This window comes from Podarcis cretensis, assembly GCF_951804945.1.
Source record: "Podarcis cretensis genome assembly, chromosome: 3".
Lineage (NCBI taxonomy): Eukaryota > Metazoa > Chordata > Lepidosauria > Squamata > Lacertidae > Podarcis > Podarcis cretensis.
The window spans coordinates 87812136-87834377 of NC_137172.1; the positions used below are offsets into that span (position 1 = coordinate 87812136).

The window sequence follows — 22242 nt, forward strand, 5'->3', positions numbered from 1 at the left end:
ATCTGTCTATTCTTGCTCTGTTTTCCTAAGCAAGAAGGCTCCAATTGTTTAGTATTCCTGAAGAAAAATATTCCGTTTCCTGTGCTTTCCTCTGCTACCCTGTGGCAACTTTTCTGATGCAGCACAATCAGAGAGTAGTCTGCACAGTGGGAACAACAGGTTTCCATCACAGAAATATATTAGCTGTCTGAGGTTGCAGTCCTAACTACACTTATGTGGAAGTGAGTCCCACTGAATTCAACAGGACTTACTTCTGAGTAAGCATGATTAGGATTGCACTGTACAGTCAATCCCTTTCTTAGCAATTTGCAACACCATTTTATGCATAGCTTCTCATAAGTTCAATGGGCTGTCCTCCAAGGTTAAGTGTGCATAGATTTCAGCTTGAATTATTCTTTCTCACTGCTCTTGCACATTCAGTTGCTATCTTTGGTGAATTTCCCATGAGATCTTTTTCCTTGGGGTAAAAGCCCCCATTAGATGTACGTACATTTTAATTTTTTTGTTTATATTTACTTCTTTGTTGCACAATTGTATATAATGCTCTTCGGTTGGCCCATTGCCCAGCTTGGAGAGAGCTATCTGAACAATCACTAATAATTTCTCTTTGAATGTGCAAGCTGTTTTACAGTTTTCATTTTGTTTGTGCTCTCACAACGGCACTGCCAGGCTGGTTATTTACATCCCTCTTTTTAATTTTTACAAACAAAGAACAGATGCTGAGAGATAGCAAGTTGTCCGAGATCACCCAGTAAGTCTGTAGCTAAGATGTGCTTTGCATTCAAACCCATTCAGAATGTTAGCCCTTCTTGGCTTTGGGTAACAACAATACAGTACCAGTGAAGTTGCTGAGGGAAGGGAAAAGAAGTGAACCATACTTGGGTAATAACAACATTACAGGCTCTGCAGATGCCAGTTGTCAACTCTCTTGTGATGCTGGAGAAACGTTTAGTGCATGATAAGGAGTAGCAATGGTGGTTGTTTTTTTAATATTTTAGTGTGATGGGCTTCAGTGCATAACAGCCTGCAAATCTAAATAACAAGGAGAAGGAGAAGCCTGTGTTACGGCAGTAAATTCCATAGATTAAATTATTCATTGTGTAAAGAAGGTACCTCACACACTGAATAATTAAATGCATGGAATGCACTGGCACAAGTCATTGAGGAGGTCTCTGGCTTAGGTCATCTTTAAGAGGGCATCAGGCAAAATTCAAGGAGGAGGTATATCTCTATGGCTAACCATCAACCAGTATAGTGGGAGGGTGGGGGGAGGAAGGAAGGGAGGGAGGGAGGGCGAATAAACAACAACTTCTGGCTCCCCCTGTGCTGTCATCATCCACTTGTTTGCATTCTGCCTCTGGGCTCTGTGAGGGAGAGAGCAAATGAGTAGCCAAGAAATGCCATGGTCTTCCTCTCATTGCCACTTCCCATTGTCCCAAGCTCACTCAGGCCCTCTGGTACTTTTCTGTGGCTATATTCTGTGCCAGCTTCTTGACCATTAGTAATGGTTTTATTCTCCTTTAGTTTGTTACACAATGCTTCCCCAATGCTACCATATTATCACTGGCGGAGGAAGAGGAGTGCGGGGGGAGCGCACCGCCTCCGGCAGCACAATCCCAGTAGGGTGCCATTGCGGCTCCCCCCCGCCCACGCTGGGTGCCACGCCCCTGTAGGCAGCGCACCATGCTCCAGGACATGCGCCAGCCCCACCCCTGCCTGCTGTCCGCCCCCCCCGGTGCCAGAGCATGAAGCTCCATCACTGCATATTATTGCTGTCTGGAGAGGATATAACCCAACAAAAGCAATAAAAAAAAAGCCAGAACATTTGAGGTATAATAAGCCATGAGATTTCAGCAGGAAGTTATGGGGAAAGCACTGATTGGAACTGAAGCCGTGTGACCACCTCAAAACTTTTATTTGAAATAAATTGAAATACTATTTAATATACATGGCTGAGTCACACATGCAGCCACTCGTGTGCAGCAGCTGAATGTGTGAACCAACTCTATTGAAAAATGCCACAGAGGGGGATTCAACCAATCGGTATCATCAGCAGAAGCCTTTCAAAAGGATTTCTGCTTGTACAATAATATTTCTCCCTCTCCTACCCCACATGCCCCCAGAATTGGCTCGGCAGGGTGGTTAGGAGAGTCCCTGGAACTGCCCATGAGCGGAGCAGAGGGGATATTGTTTTACTTGGCAAGCTGATATGGTTGCCATTGTGAAACGATCAACATAGTGCTAGGTTTGAGGCAGCTTTGGGTGAAAGTGGTGTTTGAGTCACACAAGCAAACTGAGCCTGGACATTGAATTTTACATGCATCTGGTAGCCATCCTGTGTGTAGCTACAGAGTTCTGGCCATAACTCAGTGGTAGAGCACCTGCTCAGCATACAGAAGGTTGCAGGTTCAATCCCCAGCATTTCCAGGTGGAGTTGGGAGAGATATGTTGAAATTCTGGAGAGCTGTTGCCAAGTCAATGTGGACAGTATTGAGCTACATGGACTAATGATCTGACTTTGTGAGAGGCATGCACACATATGAATAACTGGAGAGAAGGGCTGCTGGGCTGTGGACAGCCAAGTTACCAGAGCTCCATTTACTTCGATGGGATTTAAGCAACATGCTGCTCATAGAAACTCTGCCCTGTTTTCTTTACAGTGTGAAAAATGTGCGCGCTGGAGGGAGGAAGCACGGTCTTTTATTAGGAAATAACCACTGACACCTGCTTTCTCGAAGACAACAACAACGCTGCTTCTTGTTTGTACATACTGCCATCATTATTCCCCAGCTGGTGCGTTTGATTTATGACTCTTAATATCTTTGAAGTAATGCTTGTGGTAATTGCAGTTACACTATTGATTTTTGACAAAGCCATTTTATTCCATATGAAACCATTGCTTTTGAATCAATAGCTCACGCGCTACTAGTTCAGTTGTAATAATGTGGGCATTCTGGTAACCCGTAGCTTGAGATTTTTTTTGTCAACAACTCTTGTTTATCATGCCGCAGCTTTAAAGGCCTGAAGAAACTGCTAAATATAGGCACTGGATGTTCACCAATTCGTCAGGCACCGTCCCAGCAGCCTCATATATTTTATGCAGAACAAAACATCCTTAATTAAGTAGGCCTTGCTGTGAAAAGTGGGGGGATTGCTTGCTTCCTAGGGAACTTTGCATGAAAGATTATTAAGCTTTCCAAAAAAGAAAAGTGAGACATACATACTTCTTCTTTCTTTCTTTCTTTCTTTCTTTCTTTCTTTCATGAAAAAGGCATAGAAAGCACCAAGGGGAAAATCCTCATTATACTAACACAGGGGAATGGCTGGCAAAAGTTTTTAATAGGGTATTTTTCCCAGTAGACACAATGAAGCTCCCAAATCACACTTGCATGAAATTTAAAGGTCTTCGGTAACATTCTTATTTACTGTGCAGGAGCCTAAATTCTTTACCAGAGATTAGTGGTACTCAGCAAACTTTAAAAGGGGAATAAACAGTGAGGACACAAACCTATGACTCAGCTAGTATGGTAAAGAAAAAGTGTTTCATATGTGTTGTATATACAGTGGTACTTCGGGTTACATACGCTTCAGGTTACATACGCTTCAGGTTACAGACTCCGCTAACCCAGAAATAGTGCTTCAGGTTAAGAACTTTGCTTCAGGATGAGAACGGAAAACGTGCTCCGACGGCGTGGCAGCAGCAGCAGGAGGCCCCATTAGCTAAAGTGGTGCTTCAGGGTAAGAACAGTTTCAGGTTAAGAACAGACCTCCGGAACGAATTAAGTACTTAACCCGAGGTACCACTGTATGATATAACACTGTGACACCAGATGGCGCTGCACAGTCCCTCTTTCCCTACTGGATTTCCCTGTATGAGTTTACAACGTGCTTAACTGAATTACTTCTTTGACATGTCTAGATCCAGCCCTACACTCCTCCAGCCTATACTCTCCTTCCAGTTTATGACTTGTTAGTGTTAGAATGTTGTAGCATCCCCCATGATTCTTTACATTCTGATGTGACAACCCAGTGTAAACAGCAAGTGAGAGAAAAGCTGGAATGGATAGCTTTGTGAGTGAGTGAGTGAGTGAGTGAGTGACTGGTAGGGGGAGGGACTGGTGGGAGAGTTGCATTTGGGGGGGGGGAAACACATAGGTTAATTTGCACTTTTGCCCAAGTTTACTTTAGGATTTCTTAACAACAGCCTTAATAATTTCCTGCAGCATAAGATTTTTATTATTATTGGACATGGCCTTTCACAACAACTTTGTAAGGTGAATGCTTCGTTAAATGTTCTTCACTCCTTCATGTCACAGGATATTTTGGCAGCAATGGCAGGAGTTGACCCAAAGCAATTGGATTTCCCAAGAAATGCCAAAAGAATGCAAACTTTAAAAGCATCAGGTTTCCCCTCTCTGAAGTAATCTTGCTCTTATTTTGGGGGAGGAATTCTCCTAAACTTACACTTGGGCACAATGCCTGCTTTGCTCAGATATAGATTCCCATATCTTGAGTATTTTTACTTAAATCTGTGGACCTAGTATTTCTTCTTCCTATCATCCATAACTGCCAATATATTACACATCATATAATGTCACTTTCTGTTTTCCTTGTACCAGTAATTCTTCAAATGCAATTTCCTTCTCTCTCAATTTACTTTGAATTAAGTTTCTTAATTGGAAATATCAATATAAATTTCTTATTACCCCTTCTCTCAATTATTGATAGGTACAAATATCATACTCCTTAATCAATTGCTTTAATCTTACCAACCCTCCTTGCTGCCAATCTTCTCCAAAATTCATTGCCAATACAGTACTTCTGTACAAAATGACTCTCATGGGGACACTGAAGAATTCAATTTGTTTCATTTTATCCCATACCTCAAATATAAATCTCATTACTGGCATTAACACTTTCTGCCATCTCCTCTTCTCACTACTTTTCCATAACATACACAGTAGAGGTATTTTAAATTTCTTTTGTTCATATTTTGTTAGGGCCCATTCTGGATCAAGCCATTCAAGCATTGCCTGTAGCAATGTTTCTAATATATTGGAGAATCCTAAACCCTCTTTTTTCTTTCATTTTATCTGAGTTTCCATTTCCTCTTTTCTTGCTTTTTTTGTATAGTTCTTTGCCACTGACATTTAAAGAACAAGGTTTTGGAAGAGCCAAAAAAACTTCAACAACCTACACATCTTCACTCACCTAATTCTTCCAAACTAAGGTATATTCAAGTTTTCCTCAGTCTCAAACTTCTTCTGAATTGTTTTCATGAGTGGCCCAAAATTATTTGAAATTATTTGTTATAAGGTGTTGCTTTCCATTGACTTCCAAATGTCTTCTGAATTTTGAGACAACCCTCCCAAAAATTCCATTCTACATCCTGTTTACCGAATTACTCTCTTAACTTGCTTCAGTTAGTTTATTGAATCTAAAGTTGTTTACATTGTAACTTCCACATTATACCATTATTTTAATTTCTTCTTCCTCTAACCTTCCCTGTCTCCGTCTTTATTAACTTTCACGAGGAACTTAAAAACATTGCTATTTTCCCAAGCATTTGATGGCGGAAAGTTTCTGTTCCTGGCATCCTTGAAATTATTTGCTGTGAGAGTATGTGATTGCTTTTATTTCATTTTTATTATGTTGTTTTGAGGCTGATGTGTTTGCTGTCCTAGGCAATACTGGGAGGGAGAGCAGGATGTGGACTTAACAAATAACTAATATGATTTTCTTTCAGTCCTCCTTTCTGAGTTGGTTAATCCTTTGCTTGCTGATTTTTAATTTTATAGCTCTCTATTCTCCCCTTATCTCACTTCTCCCCTTCCCCCAGTAATCTTACTTCCTTTTTTCACTAAATAATTTCTGTCATTAATAACCCCCTCATATAAGCCTTAAAAGTCCTAGAAACTATAAATGTTTTCTGGGGTAATTTTTATTAGGGAAAAAATGCTTTATTTCCTCCTAAAGCCTATTAATTATATATTCATTCCAGAAAAAATCACTGATCCATCCCATAAATTTATATCCTCTCTCAACCATGTGTACTACTAGCCTTGGTCAGCTACCATTCTGATTAGTATCTAACATTCTTTCATACACCACCTTGAGATCTTTTGAAAAAGGGCAGTACAGTCATACCTCGCTCTCGAACACCTTGGGAGTTGAATGTTCCGGCTCCTGAACGATTGAAAACCAGAAGTGAGTGTTCCGGTTTTCAAACGTTTGGAAGTCAAACGTCCGACAGGGCTTCCAGGGCTTCTGATTGGCTGCAGGAGCTTCCTGCGGCCAATCGGAAGCCGTGCTTTGGATGTTTCAGAAGTCAAACCAACTTCCGGAATGGGTTCTGTTCAACTTCAGAGGTATATAAATAGAAATAACAACAGCAACATTCTTGATAATTTCTGGTGTTGCCAGAAAAGGGAAAAATCAAGAGTATGCTTAATGAACTTGTGAAAAATATGTGATCCCTCCTTTTTTGATAATAAATTCTCCAATGATCCTTTAATTGCAAATCCTCCAATAGAGTGAATGTCTCCCCTGCTTTCTACAGGTGGTTACTGGGCCTGAGCCGTCCATTTTGTCATAAATGACATTGTTAAAGTCCCCTCCTATCCATATTTGTTCTGTTTCCAACTCATGTAATAGTTTGTTGTTTTTTTAAATCCTGTTCATTTCTTAATTTTTTTTAAGGAATTGAGTTTTCCTTAGCAGGGCAAATAGCAGATTGGATGGGACAAATCTAGATCAGAAAAAAGAATGGTGTGCGGGGGGGGGGGGGTTACCAACACCTCTCTGCCAGCATAGTGGCCCCAATTCAAGCCCCTTGCTGAGGTTTGTTTGTTTTTTTTTTTTTTAAAGAAAATAAGCAGACCTCCCTTGTCTCATCAAATTTGGCTAAGCATGCTTAAGATTTAGAATGGTATAAATGTTGTGGAGGTGGAGGGGGGGAATGATTAACAAAATCAATCCTCCTGGCAAACTGGGAATATCCCCTCAAGCGGTTTAGGACATTCTACACCAGGCTTCCTCAACCTCGGCCCTCCAGATGTTTTGAGGCTACAATTCCCATCATCCCTGACCACTGGTCCTGCTAGCTAAGGATCATTGGAGTTGTAGGCCAAAAACATCTGGAGGGCAGAGGTTGAGGAAGCCTGTTCTACACCTTTCCCCAGCAGCTTTTCTTTTTCCTTGAGAAAAATAAGTGGCTCACGTAAACTAAGCTTTAATAATAAAGAAAACCGTAACAAAATCACACAGTGAGAGAAACTAAATAGAAAAAAACAGGAGGCAAGTCTGAGGCGAGAAAACGAGAAGAGGCAGTTGGGGTCCCTCTTAACTGAAACTTAACGGAACACACTGAAGGGAGGGGCTGATTCCGGAACAGAGCACACAAGCCCCGCCCACCAGATGCCAAACAGTCTTCTGATCAAATGAGGCCCCGGTGTTTTTCTTACAGTATGAACAGTTCAAACAAATGGGTGGAACAAAGTCTGTTGATGTAACACACACACACAAAGGTTGAGCAACATACAGAAATAAAACACCGAGACCCAAGTCTCCATTACTTGCCCTCAAAGCAAAATTGCAGGGTATGCATGACATTCAGGAGACTGAGCTGGTTTGAATCCCACCCACCCCCATCGCCACCGCATCCCTCAAGCCTCCATTTCTCAGTGTGCTTTTCCCCATTGGCCAGCAAAGGCCTGATAGTGTTTGAGAGCTAATGATTCCCCGCACACTAAATCAGAAACAGGGGAGGCATCCAGCTATGACCACAGGGAGGCTATTACTTAAACCTGCTCTTTCTATAGAAAGACTTCACCAGCCTCATTGTTCCGATGATGTTTTATTTCTTTGTTATATAGGCCAAACAAGGCCAGTTAGCACCGAAAGTATTTTTTCAAAAACCAAACCACACAATAGCAGAAGGTAGAAAAGTAGGTGTACGGCTCTTAAAAGCCTATTAAAATTCACTTTATTGAAGTCAATTGCTATTAAAATAATGCATGCATGTGATCATGCACAAAACAATCAACTTCACAAACTCTTCCAGTTAATATGATTTCTCTTGTGTGGTTCCTTCTATTACAGAGGTAAACCCATACTATTATCCTTTAAGCATACCATTTATTTTTTTTCAGGTGATGAGTGTCTTCCCCTGTCCTCCCCCTAATTCAATGAATTTATCTGACTCTATTTTAAAGCCATCCATGGGGGTGGCCATCACTGCCTCTTCTGGGAGCTAGTTCCATAGTTTAACTATGTACTGTGTGAAGAAGTACCATATTTTTTGTTCTATAAGACTCACTTTTTTCCTCCTAAAAAGTTAGGGGAAATGTGTGTGTGCTTCTTATGGAGTGAATGCAGGCTGCGCAGCTATCCCAGAAGCCAGAAGAGCAAGAGGGATTGCTGCTTTCACTGTGCAGCAATCCCTCTTGCTCTTCTGGCTTCTGATATTCAGAATATTTTTTTTCTTGTTTCCAAACTAGGTGCGTCTTATGGTCTGATGCGTCTTATAGAGTGAAAAATACAGTGCTTTCTTTTATCTCCCTGCAATCCTCCAACAATCCGCTTCATTGGATGTCCATGAGTTCTAGCGTTAACGAGAAAGGGAGAAAAAGCATCTCTCTGTCCACTTCCTCTATGTCATGCATGATTTCATGCACCTCTGCCATGTGCCCTCTTGCTCACCTTCTCTCTAAGCTACAAAATCCTGCAACCTTTCGTTGCAGGGGACTTGAGTGTTTTGCACCACAGCTGCAATCCCAGCTATACAGATCCCATGCAAAGGCAGCGGTGGCGGAGGGGGGGGATAAGAGCGGGCTTCTGCACGTTTAATAGACGAATGTGAACTGATTCCCTCTGCTGATTACATTCCCTCTCCTCCACAACTATCAAAGGTGCAGGCACCCTGGCCTGTTTTTGTACCTAGCCACCCTGCCCTGTGTCCTTCATTTCTGTTCTTATGCAATAGCTCCATTTAGTTTGATACATGCCTTCTGAAAGCTGTTTGCTCTTTTTATATTTAGGACTTGACTCTGAATGACTTAACATGTCTCATCCATATATATATATTTTTCGATCTGCTCCTTAGAGTTGGAGGCATAGCTAACGGCAGGCGGCTTTCCAGCTCAGTGAGTGCTACCACCATACTGTAGTTATCACTATGTTGGAGAATCGATATATATTTGCTGATGAGTATCTGATTTTCCACCCAACTAAAATGCCCACGTCGATTTGTTGTGGGTGAGGTGTCGGCCCTGCTGTAAACAGGCTCAAATGTAACGCAAGGCAAAAAAATGACTCTCCTGCACAGTCTCCTTTGTTCCCCATAGTCTTAAGTTTCCAGGCTGAAAATGAAATGCCAGCAGTTTCCATAGAAAAACAAAAACCCTCGATTCTGTATGCTCTGCTGCAAAATCTCAGAGTTGGGTGCTTTGCAATCCGCTCTCTCCTTCTCACTAGATGGTGCTCTAGGCCTTCAGCACGAGGATGGGGGGGAAAGAAGAAAAAACCGCTAAGAAAGCATCAAGGAGCTGGCTGCACTGCAACCATGATATTATTCTGATTAGCAATTACACTGCAAACCATCCCAGTTCTACCCATCCAGGTAGCAGTTTGTCCAAACATCAGTTTAAATTAGCGGAAGATTACAGTAAGCATTTATGACACACCCAGCTGTAAAGGACACATACATTTACATTTACAGGATCACAGCCCCCTGTTGTTTCTGTTGAAAAGCTAAAGGCAGGTATTTATTCAGGAAGTAACAATTAATCTTCTTGGCAGAAAGAAATTCTTTATACCTGCCGCTTAAAAAAATTATGCCCTCAGCAGGTGACTTTATTAGCTTTAAAACACAGGGTGGGTCCCCCCCCCCTTAGGAGGTTTATTGACTATGTCATCTGATTAAATGCTCTGTGCAGAGGGTTAGACTGCATCTTTGTACTGATGGTAAGGCTACAATCCTACACACACTTATCTGGGAGTAAGGCTCAATAGGACTCCTCTGAGTATGAATGCATAGACTTGCATTGAAGGGGAAAGTTGGTGTGCATTCTAGTGGGTAGCTATTGGCTAGCCCTTCCCTTATGTAATGTGCTAAAACGTATGAACATAGGAAGCTGCCTTATACAGAGTCAGACCATTGGTGCATCTAGTATTGCCCACCCTGGCTGCCAGCAGCTCTTCAGAGTTTCAGGAAGGAGATCCTGAGGTCTAAACCTGTGGCTTTATGTGAGCAAAGCAGATGCCACTGAGCCTCTACTGGACAGACAGGCTGTAATCCTATACTTGCTTACCTGGGTTAAACTGAGTGGTACTTACATTTGAGCAGACATGAAAAACAGCACTGAAAAATGGATAAACAATTTTTCCTGTCTTTCCGCTGGGAACATTGGGAAGCATTTCCCACTGCAACTGTGTCCCAAGAGCATGTAGCTAATGTATGTAAAGGCAGCACCACGCAACAGGTTTTTCTTGCCCGTGTGCCTGCTTCTAAGAGAGGTTGAGGAAAAAGCTGCTGGGAGGGCCAGGGCAAGCTAGCGCCAGCGCCAGCCAAAATTCTTCTCACATGGTATCTCTGTAAATAATAATTCTTCCTTCTACAGTGGTACCTCGGGTTACGTACGCTTCAGGTTACATACTCTTCAGGTTACAGACTCTGCTAACCCAGAAATAGTACCTCGGGTTAAGAACTTTACTTCAGGATGAGTACAGAAATTGTGCGGCAGCAGGAGGCCCCATTAGCTAAAGTGGTGCTTCAGGTTAAGAACAGTTTCAGGTTAAGAATGGACCTCCGGAATGAATTAAGTACATAACCAGAGGTACCACTGTACTTCCTTTGCAACAGATGCCACTTGGCACATGACACTCTTTGTGCACACAAATTTCATGCTGGAAAAACATGTCATAATGTGCTATGCTCCCTCAGCCTCTCGTGTCGAGTCCACCTGCATTTCATCAGCCACCATGAAACGCTCCCTAGCTCCCAGAGCCCGTTGAGGAAACTGTCCTCATTTCTTGTGCTTTACCGAAAGGATTTATTTCTGTCTTTTTATTTTATTTAGTGAGGGCAGAAGTTCACTTCCCATGGGGAGACTCTCCTTTGTGTTGAAGCAGAGATGCTGCGCCCAGCTTTCCTCCTGACTGATGTACTCACTGCTTTCAGATTTGGATGTTATCCATTTCAGTGGATATCAGACATTCATGTCAGTTTAAATATGGGATAATTAAGACATTTAGGTGTGACATCCTTAAGATTTAGGATTAGCTACTTGGCTGAGACATTCCGTGATACGCACCAGGGATTTCTCTGTGCCTTGCTTATGGTCTACCGGGGAGTATAAAAACCAAACACTGTAGGGTTTGAAAAAGCAGTACAGTGGTACCTCGGGTTACATACGCTTCAGGTTACAGACTCCACTAACCCAGAAATAGTGCTTCAGGTTAAGAACTTTGCTTCAGGATGAGAACAGAAATCATGCTCCGGCGGCACGGCAGCAGGAGGAGGCCCCATTAGCTAAAGTGGTGCTTCAGGTTAAGAACAGTTTCAGGTTAAGTACGGACCTCCAGAACGAATTAAGTACTTAACCTGAGGTACCACTGTAAATGCACTAGTATGCTTAAGCCTGACGAAAGCACTGCTTTATTTAAAGTTACTTATTATCGTGACTCTGGCTGCAGTCAGGGTCCAGGACACATAATCCAAAGGAGAGGCATCCCAAAGATCAAACAAAACCTGCAGAAGGGCTACAGAAATGCCAGGCAAAGACCTTAACATTAGTTGAGGAGTGAGTTCATGCAGAGTCATGAGGATGGAAGCCACGAGATGGCCAGAGAGACTGCTACTGCTTCCACTAACATATAAGTATGTGTAGTCATGGGAGCTGTAGGAATGAGCAGGTGGGTCCATGCTGCAGGTGAGATACACACATGAATAAATGTATTTTGCAGAGAAGGAAGGAAGCCCAGCCCAGGATGCACCCTGGGGACTTATGAGGAGTCTGTTGACTCTGCATGTTATGCCATTTATTTGTTTTTGGTTTTTAAAAAATTGTAAAGTTCTTTAGGTGCCATGGCTGAACTGTGGCATATAAATACAGTGAATATATAATTAAATATAGAGGGAACTGCTGGTTGATTTTTGGAGCATCAGACTAATGCAGCTACTTTCCTGGAAAGCAAGTGAAAGTATTTCCTTTCTGACTTTAGTGTGACACAGAGAGAGGGGGGAGGAGGGAGGGAGGGAGGGAGGGAGGGAGGGAGGAAGGAAGGAAGGAAGGAGGAGGAGGAGAAGGAGAAGGAGAAGGAGAAGGAGAAGGAGAAGGAGAAGGAGAAGAAGACAAGGACTATAGATTTGTTCTCAAGCAGCTGGGACAGAGTGTTTTCCCCAATCAGGAAAACGTTTACAACAACAACAACAACCAATGCAATTTATTTTGTATCAGATAAAATAATGCTTCTTCCACTTTTGAAACTGCATAGAAGCAAGGGGTGGGGGGAGACTTCAAAAAGCCAGGAAGATTAAGCAGGAAGCAAAACAATGATTTAAGTTTTCTGGGTGATACACCAAAAGGCTCAGTCCAATTTATGAACAAGTATGTGGAATGGAATCTCTGAAGAATCCTCCAGATAGTTCACCCAAAAGAGAAGCTGCCAGGAAGTGAAATGGTGCCTCCTTGCTAGGCAAGCAGCATTTGAACAGGGTCTCCTTGTGGCAGCAACATCAATGGATCACTGCCCTGCCGGTCAGGAAATGCCCCTTGACCAGGCTGGCACAAGGTGAACTCAGGTATGACTGAGATGCAAAGACAATTCCATGTCCACGACAGAATAACACTGAAAATGGAGTAGTCAGGTTAATAATAAGCTCAAGTTGTTAATTAGGAAAGAAAACGCTTTCCATTGTTGCAGGAAGGCATGAAGTGTTGAAGGCAAATTAGAGTGCCAGCCACTTGGGGTGGGGGTGGGGTGGGGAAGCTCATTAAAACAAAAGGATACAATTTCCTTTTTGTTCTGGAGAGGAGAATGTGGGCTGCATCTGATAACAGAGGTAGGGAGGAGGCTGAATCTCAGCAGAAAAACACCACCCTTCGCATCCTTCAGGAGGGCTGCTGAGTATTGAAGAAGAAGCAAACAAACCTCTGCAAAGGTTTATTATAAATACATTAATTGGCTTATACGCCTCTCAGGTTAGCATCATGCAATCACAGCTTATTGCAGAACAACACTCCCTTGAGGTATTTTTAATAGTTTGCTTAATGCGTCTCTCTATTCTAGATCCTACACTGGGGTTTCCCTTACCCTTTTTATTGCAAGGTTAGACATGTTCCTTGGGGAATGCACGGGCCACCACGAAATTCCTAGGGATCAACATGTTTGAAAGGTTCTCTGTAAACATCTAACACAACATTCTGGCAGTGATCGGCCTATTACAGAGCCAGGGTGCGTGCAGTGGATAGCGGAGACAATCCTGACTCCTCAATGAATTTCGCTGTAGTGAACTTGGGTCAGTCACAACCCACCAGACAGACCCGACTTCATTGAGTTCTGTTGATGATAAAATTGGGGGGGGGGACTCACCAGGAAAGCAGAGATACACAAATGAACTAAACAAATAAGTATGCTTAGTGTAAGAGCCACAGTTCTCTTGAACTACACTTGGCCAGTGTCAGCGCAGACAGACAAGCCCGGGGGGGGGGGGGGAGGGGAACCAACCAATGGTGATTCAAGAATCAAGTGCTATGAATTGGTTGATCTTTTCCCATGTCCATTCTACAGTGTAGCTCAAATGTTGGGCATCTTTGGCTCTACAGATGTTGCAGGTCTATTTTTTTATTATTTAACTTTATTTACACCCCCTTACATCAGAGGATCACAGGGCAATTAGCAATATAAAAACACATACATAGTAACAAAAAAACCAATACCGCCCCCTCCTGCCACAAACACCATTTAAATAGCCATGGATTTTTTTAATTGGCTGAAGGCCTGGGAGAAGAGGAATGGTTTTGCTGGGTGACTGAAGATATTTAATGAAGATGTCAGGCGAGCCTCCCTGGGGAGAGCATTCCACAAACGGGGAGCCACCAAAGAAAAGGCCCAGTCTCGTGTTGCCACCCTCTGGACCTTTCGTGGAGAAGGCACACAAAGAAGGGCCTCAGATGATGATTGCAAGGTCCTGGTTGGTTCACTTCCCATCACCCCAAGCAAGCATGGCCAATAACCAGGGGTGATGGGAGTTGTAGTTCAAGATATAGCAACATTAGGAGAGCCAAAGATTCCTCACACTGGGCCTAGCTGCAGGACTGCCTCAGTAGTCCATCCTCTGAATGGTACTATCCTTCCCTCCACCCTACCCCTAGGTAGAAATGCCAGCACTTTAACTGGATGACCAGGGCCTAAGTACCTTAGATTTTACACTCATGGGTCATATTTGAATGTTACATGTCTGTGTGTACATCTGGGACACTGGCGGTGGGGCTGAGTTATTGACCCAATCTAGGAGATGTATAATCTGATCCAGCCTTGTAAACGTAGTTTAATATCACTTTGAAGATAAGCCCAGAGGAGGAATCTTAAATCCATGAATTCTTATCGCACCATATCTTCTTGTGTACCGAATGAGATAGACACAGAGGGAAGTTAGCGATGGCTTGGGAAGGGCTTGCTTATCCCCCCTCCAAACAATGGCCTCTATAGGAGCAAGGTGGCAAACTCTAAAAATAATCCAAGAGGATATTGAAGACTGGATGCTGCAGAAGGAGAGGTGCCTTTCAACTCTACTCTGTATGCCATTAGAACAGAAACTTGCCCCACTGGGAGTTAAGCTTGAAGGGAAAATGGAAAACATTTGGGGGGGGGAGGCCCCTGAATCAGTACAATGAAAGAATCAGTACCTTAAAAAGCCCAGCTTGATAGCTCAAAGGCTCAAAGAGGAATTTGAATGAAGGGCAATCTAGTTCTTTACTAAAGAAATAGAAACCCCTGAAAACAGTAAAAAGGAGTTTTAATAGATATTCCTAGGACTAATGGAAAATGCTGAGAGGGATTCTCCTGGAGTTTTGGAGACAAATCTTGAGATCAAATCTGAATCTTCCCTTGAAACTGCTAGAGCACTTCACCATCCCACTGGGGCAGCTGCAATGAGTGAAAAGTCTCACTTTATGGCTTCCAAAGCTGTGAAATTTAAATTACTTAACTATAAATTGGTTCAGAAATACTGCCTGATGGCTTATCTTGCAGCCCAAGGAAGTGGAGATATAGGGAAGAAGATGGAAGTGATGGATTTATGCACAGACCTGTTGTTACCTGCAAATGCTGTATCCTTTCAGGCACTCAAAGACAGAAAATTGGGTATTAGATTACTGTTTATTAGAGGACTACTTCCTGAGATATTCATTTCAGTCAAGTGCCCTATTTTACAAAGAACAGTTCTCTATTTGAAGGGCTTTGTGCTCCAAATCTGGTTTAAAGGACCATAAGAAAGGATAGAAAGAGGAGGCTTGAATTTATCTATCAACAGCATCTGGTTAGCAGACTAAACAGATCATCTGGGCACAGTCTTCCTGGATGTATTGTATTTCTATTTAAATTAACTGTTACTATTCCTAAATTTGCATCTATATATATCAATTTGCACACTTTCATTTTATGCAGATCAGTGTTCTTTTTATTTAACATCTAACACAACCACTGGAAAAGATCATCCTTGGATATAGATTGTGTTGCTGTAAATATGCTGATGGCACACAGCTCTATTTATTTATCATTTTCATCTAACACAGTAATGGGAATATCTGTCCTGTATGCCTATTTAAACCTGCCAGGCTGCTGAATTTCACCTGCGAGGCCATTTTGGACACACCAGACACACCTGCCAGTCACCTGATCTGAGCACTATGTGTGGCTGCTTGCTTTTTGATGGTAAAAGAGAGCAGAAGAGAGCCAGTGTGGTGTAGTGGTTAAGAGCGGTAGTCTCGTAATCTGGGGAACCGGGTTTGCGTCTCCACTCCTCCACATGCAGCTGCTGGGTGACCTTGGGCCAGTCACACTTCTTTGAAGTCTCTCAGCCCCACTCACCTCACAGAGTGTTTGTTGTGGGGGAGGAAGGGAAAGGAGATTGTTAGCCGCTTTGAGACTCCTGAAGGGGAGTGAAAGGCAGGGTATCAAATCCAAACTCTTCTTCAGAAGAGGTTTATGATCTTAGCACTGTGGTCCCACAGCGCTAGGATCAGTGATAAGCCTTGGCCTGCTAGCTGCTACCTTTTAAAGGGCAGGCAGAAGACTTATCACTGTGGGGCTGCAGGAGATAAGCTTGTGCCTTCTTCCTAGAGGTTTGAACTTGGAATCACTTGATATCATATGATACCAGGTGATTATTAGATGTGTGCCCTAACCACATTGAGAAGCATATAGCCATTAGGAAGCCATAAAATAGATAAATGATTACAAATCCAGTGGTGCTCAATCACTCCATTGTAACTTCATCTCTCCTCACTGAATGTTCTCTTTACGTAACAGCAGTTATACATCAGTTGAGAGGGGCTACAGCTGACTAATAAATAAGGGCTTGTAGGCAGGTTCAATACCTGGTGTCTCCATTTAAATGGCCAGGCAGTAAGTGACAGTGTCCCTGCCTGATGAGACCCTAGAAAACTGTTTCCACAGTTCGGTCAGCAATGGGGAACCTGCTGCCCTCCAGGTAATCTTGGACTCCAACTCCCATCAGCCTCAGCCATGATATTCCATGGTCAGGCATGGCAGCAGCATTAGTCCAGCAATATTTGGAGTCCCGTGGATTCCTGAGCCCTAGTCTAGATCGTTAAGGAGCCTGATCTGGTACTAGGCAGTTTTCTATCTTCAAAATAACATGCATGAGTTATTTGGAAGAGTGGGATCGGCTTTCTTTTTGTTCTTAGGTGCACTGAAAGCTCAGCCACTGGGATTCTGAAAAAGCTTTTTAAATTGTGCACCACATTCTCAAAGCATTGTTCACTGTCTGAATAGAGGCTGGAGTCTTAACGTTCATTTCCTATCAGCATGGAACAATCCACAACATCCGTCATCCTCAGAAGTGACCAGAGCAAACCTGAATCAAATTGGGAGGCACAGGAGACGCCACAGGCATGCGTTTAGTGAAATATTTCCATCTGTACTCCTGTGCAATATATCTTATATATTGTCTGGTGCTGTATAAATAAAGCACCACCAGCAAACACCTAATCAGAGATTAATACAGACCTGCCATAAAACAGCATGTTAAATTAGACCATTTGAGAATAGTGTAGCATTTCATTCATACTTAGGGGGGAAAGTTATGACAAGCAGCTAAAACTATGTTAAATTGCCTGAGCTGAAGAATTACACAACAGTGCATTCCTTATGAAAAGTTGTGACAGGTGTAACTGCTTCCCTTTCTTTCTCCCAAAGGCAGCACAGTGTGTCCTAATCCAGTGTCATGACTGATCAAATATATGGAGTGCATTGGTTTTATTTATACAGCAGAGTCCACAACCCTGGGACTTTAAAATGCCAGCCATCGTGCTCCAAAAGGGCAGGAACTTTTTTAGAAGAGCTTTCTGCTGCTATTCATTGGAATTTCCATTTAGAGGGCAGTAATTCCAGTGGGGGGGGGGGGCCCATGTGCAAGTTATTCTATCCAAATGGCTTCACAAGGGTGGACAAAGACAATTTTTTAAAAATTGAGATGACCTAACACAGGGTGATGGGGATAAAAAGATATATGGCCCTGAGGTTTGGGGGGGGGGCAGGGGGAAGAGACCAGAACAAAACACTCAATAACAAACCAGGGGCATGATTCAGCATGTGTTTTCAAGTCCCATGAATTTAAAAGGAGAGGTTTAAATATGTGTTTAATCAAAATCAATGGGAGCTAAAGGTGTATGACTCTTTACATGTGGCCGAATTGTGCTCCCAGTTATTACATTAAAGCTGCAATCCTATACCTACTTGCGTGGGAAGAAGCCTCATTGGACAAACCCATGGAGAGCATAATCATGCCTTGAGGTTACCAACACATAGGTAACTATGGGCAGGCTAACACTTTAGAAGAAATAGCCTTACTTGGTCTCAGCCTCTGGGATACCTTTTGCCGCCAGGGGACACTAGTTGAGGATTCCTAGTGTGCACAAGTCCCACATGTCTTGGTTTTGGGTTTCCCAGAGGCATTTGGGATGCTGAAAGCTAGGCTAAATGAGCTTTCAGTCTGTTCCAGCAGGGCTCTTCTTGTGCCCTTATCTTCGCATAAAGTTAGTGGCCAACAAAGAACATTTAACCCTTTTTTCCAGGAAATATTCATCACCTTGCAACTTTATCTTATCCCCTCCCCCATAAAATATTTCTCTTCAGTACAGATGATTGAATTTTGTGATGGGATTTTGCCACCGCTTAACCTTGTTCGGGGCGCTCCAGGCTTGAGAGCATCGATCATGAATGCTAAGTTGCCTAGATGTTACACTCTCTTTCAGGACAATGGCAAAGTTACACAGGAGTCAGGAGGAGAGATGATACGATGCCAAGGAAGATTATTTGCTTGGGGCCCACGTGGTGAATGTTAAGAAGTGTGCAAACCAGTTGGCTCACTGTGGGGATTGCCGGCAGAAAGTGAGAAAGCAAAACAGCACCAAAGAATACTAAGTGCCTCCATGTTAAACTGGCACGTCTGCTGTAGTTTTCATTTTTGCGGATTTACAAGGCGAAGATCATAAGCGCATTTCACATAGCTCAATGGTTTCACTGAAGGAAGAGTCCGCGTTAGGTAATAAAAGACGGCTAGATCTTAAAGGGGGGGAAAGCAAGCAGTATGAAGTAAGGAAGCTTTTGTTTCACTCCCGCTTCTCTGAGCAGCAGCAGTACATTCACGGCAGCCTCTCTGAGGTCAGTCTCCTTCAAAGAGGAGGGCACTGCCTTGTTATGTATACTTAGCATGCTGCCTTGCAGCTTGTGTGAGAGGACTGGGCAAGAGGGCCATGGTCCTGAGGTCACAGAGGTGGAGGAGCTGACTCAAGAGTTCAGCAGCAATGAGCAGGAGCAGCAGCCATAACTGGACATTTTTGTGCCCAGTAGTAAGGAAGTGGGGAGAAACATGTGTCTAGAATATAAATTCTAGGTACTCTTTGGAGCTACAACACCAATTTGGCATTTTAGTGGCGGGGTTCCAAGAATCAAGTTAATGAGATGGCAGAGAGAGACTTGGGGTGGGGGTGGGGAAGCAGGGGAGATAAATTAAGATGGCGAGCAAGTGGAAAATGTGGACTATTCCATAGAACCTGCAAAAATACATAGGCTGTTTGCACACACCTGGTGCTTGTCTTGCCCTACTGCTGGAAATTTCCTGTGAGCCCTCTTTTATATTCCCAGAGCTGCTGATTCACACACCGATCGAGTGTTTTCAGTGCGAATTAAACTTTTTCAGACAACATGGATTAGACCAGGGCCAGCCCTATCATGAGGCCGAGTGAGGAGGTTGCCTCAGGAGGCAGATGCTGAGAGGTGGGAAGTGGACCTGCACCCCCTAAGCTAGCCTGCCACACTCAGCTGTAAAGGAAGATACTGTACCTTCACCAATGCAGAAGTAGGATTCAACTGTCTGTTTGGTCAGCTTTTGGACCTGCAATGAGAGATGTGTCACCCTACGTTTCACATCAGGGAGCAAAATGTATTGAGCCAGCCCTGGACATGTTATCTCACTCTTGTGACTAGTTCAGTATGCCAAGAATAGAGGGCAGCCTGTATTTGAAAGTCTGTGGACTGGCATGCAGACAAAAGAAAATATTTCTTCACAAAGTGCATTGTTAAATTATGGAACTTACGCAGGTGGTGCTGTGGGTTAAAGCCTCAGTGCCTAGGGCTTGCCGATCGAAAGGTCGGCGGTTCGAATCCCTGCGGCGGGGTGCGCTCCCGCTGCTCGGTCCCAGCGCCTGCCAACCTAGCAGTTCGAAAGCACCTCCGGGTGCAAGTAGATAAATAGGGACCGCTTACCAGCGGGAAGGTAAACGGCGTTTCCGTGTGCGGCTCTGGCTCGCCAGAGCAGCGATGTCACGCTGGCCACATGACCCGGAAGTGTCTCCGGACAGCGCTGGCCCCTGGCCTCTTAAGTGAGATGGGCGCACAACCCCAGAGTCTGTCAAGACTGGCCCTTAGGGGCAGGGGTACCTTTACCTTTAGGATACACTGGACCTGTGGGAGCAGACATTAAATGGTTGTGTGAATCAGCATTGCCTTCTTTAAACTGTGTTGTGCACCAGTTCCCCCTCCCCACTTACAACCTTTTAATGTGAAGGGCTGCTGATGGTAAGAACCAACAGGCAAATTTGAAGCTAATATTTGTTGCTTAATATATTCAATCACAGCCACCTGAAACAGACACTAGATTTTCTTCGCTGTTCTATCCACTAGTAAAAATGATGGCACGTTTATATGTTTCTCCAGCTGCTTCTGTTTCCTGAAAGACTGAAATAGTTTTCTCACATCGACAATCAATTTTAATAGCTTCTCCCCAGTGCTGTTATCTATGACTGCAATTTCAGACACACATACTATCAGGCCAAGGATTGGCGAGAAAGTAGGAATCCTAATACTCAGAAACTTGAGGAAAGGCAAAGTGTTACCAATCCATATCACTGTCTCCTCACTAAGGGGGTGGCTTCTGGGAAGGCACCCCATGGTGAAAACTCACAGGACGACTGTTCTTGCAGCTGGGTTTTAACATGTGCCTGTTTGCTGACAAAGTGCAGCAGGGATGCCCAGATACATTGCAGTTCTGCTGTCTGAAACAGCATTTATATACTCTTAGAATTGTAGAGTTGTGTCGCTTTTGTTTCACATAACAAGCCAAGCTTACTTTATTCCTTTTGTGTGGGAACTTCTTGTGGGCATAGGGTAAGGATAAACACATATTCATAAATATTCTGAATAGCACATTATAACTCTTGTAAAAGATCCCAAACCTCTTTGTAGTGTGCTTGCACACTCAGCCTCCGGAAGTCTCAAAGCACTTCAAACCAGTTGTTAACACTTTCCCCAAGTCTAAATTTAGAAGTGAGAATAAGGTGGCGGCTGTTGCCTGTGAGACACTAAAACGATATGTAAGCTTTATCATTGACACGTAGTCCACCTGTGAGGTAAACAGGAGTGTTACATAGCTTTCAAAGCATTGCCTGGAAGACAATTACCCCATGTGAATAAGAAGTGCACTTCACTGTTAACGGTGCACGCAGGAGAATGGCAAAATGGAACCTTGTTAGGAATATATACACAAGAATAATAGTAAAATGATACATGAGCCTGTTGTATAAACCTCAATAGCATATTGATAAAGAGATTCCATTGCAAGTCATCTGGGCAGTTTAACCAATAAAATTTATCTGCAGCAATTGTGGGGGACAGGAAACAAGAAGCCAAGTAGAGGTGTCAATATGTTGTCACTGTTACTAATTGAGGGGGGAACTGGTTTTTATACCAGGTGTGGGGGGCCTGTGGTCCTCCAGATGTTGCTGGATGACAGCTCCCATCACCCATCACCCTTGACCCTTGGCTGATGGGAGTTGGAAGTCCAGCAACACCTGGAAGGTCATAGGTTTCCCATGTGTTCCATACCATCAAATGTATCTTCCTACTAAATAACTTTCCAGAGGTCCACAGCTACCTAAGCTTTTAGCCTCTTGATTTCTTGGGCTGAAGCTTCCAGATTTCAGAAGGGTTTGAGTGACTTTTTTATTTGGACAGCTATATGATGCTCTTCTGCCCCCAAAGCAGCCTCTCAAATGGCCTCTGAAAGCAGCATGCAGTAGATGCTAAAAATATCGTATATTAACGTGTGCACATCTGCATCCCGAAATGTTGCAGGTTTTTGTTTTACTGAACCTGCTGCTCGGCTTTAACAGCTGCCTGAAACATAGAGTGAAGCAGGTAACGCTTTCCTGGTCATAATAGGAAATCCTTCACCTGCTTTCTTTCTGGATGTCAAGCTGCTGTGCTAAAACCGCAGAAAAGGGGCCACTTTAAAAGTTTGCAATCCTAAATACTGCACACTCCATCCCATCCATTATATCTTAGCATCTTTAGTTTCCCCCTATTTATGTATTTTGAAGGTTATCATCATTGAATTAATTCATCTCCATGACCCTTACCTTTGCAAGTGGGCGAGGGGCTTTGAGCTTTTGCTGATTGCATATTTAATTCATATGCTGAATTACCCATGCAAGTCTT

General features: G+C 43.3%; 1 protein-coding gene across 1 annotated transcript in view; it reads left to right on the forward strand.

Annotated features, from left to right (window-relative positions):
• The first annotated feature begins 2772 nt into the window (after positions 1-2772).
• B3GAT2 (beta-1,3-glucuronyltransferase 2) overlaps positions 2773-22242 on the forward strand; it is a 47550-nt gene continuing 28080 nt past the window's right edge. The window contains exon 1 of the mRNA XM_079970550.1: positions 2773-2793. The gene's annotated coding sequence lies outside the window, so the exon portion shown is untranslated. The remainder of the gene's footprint in view (positions 2794-22242) is intronic.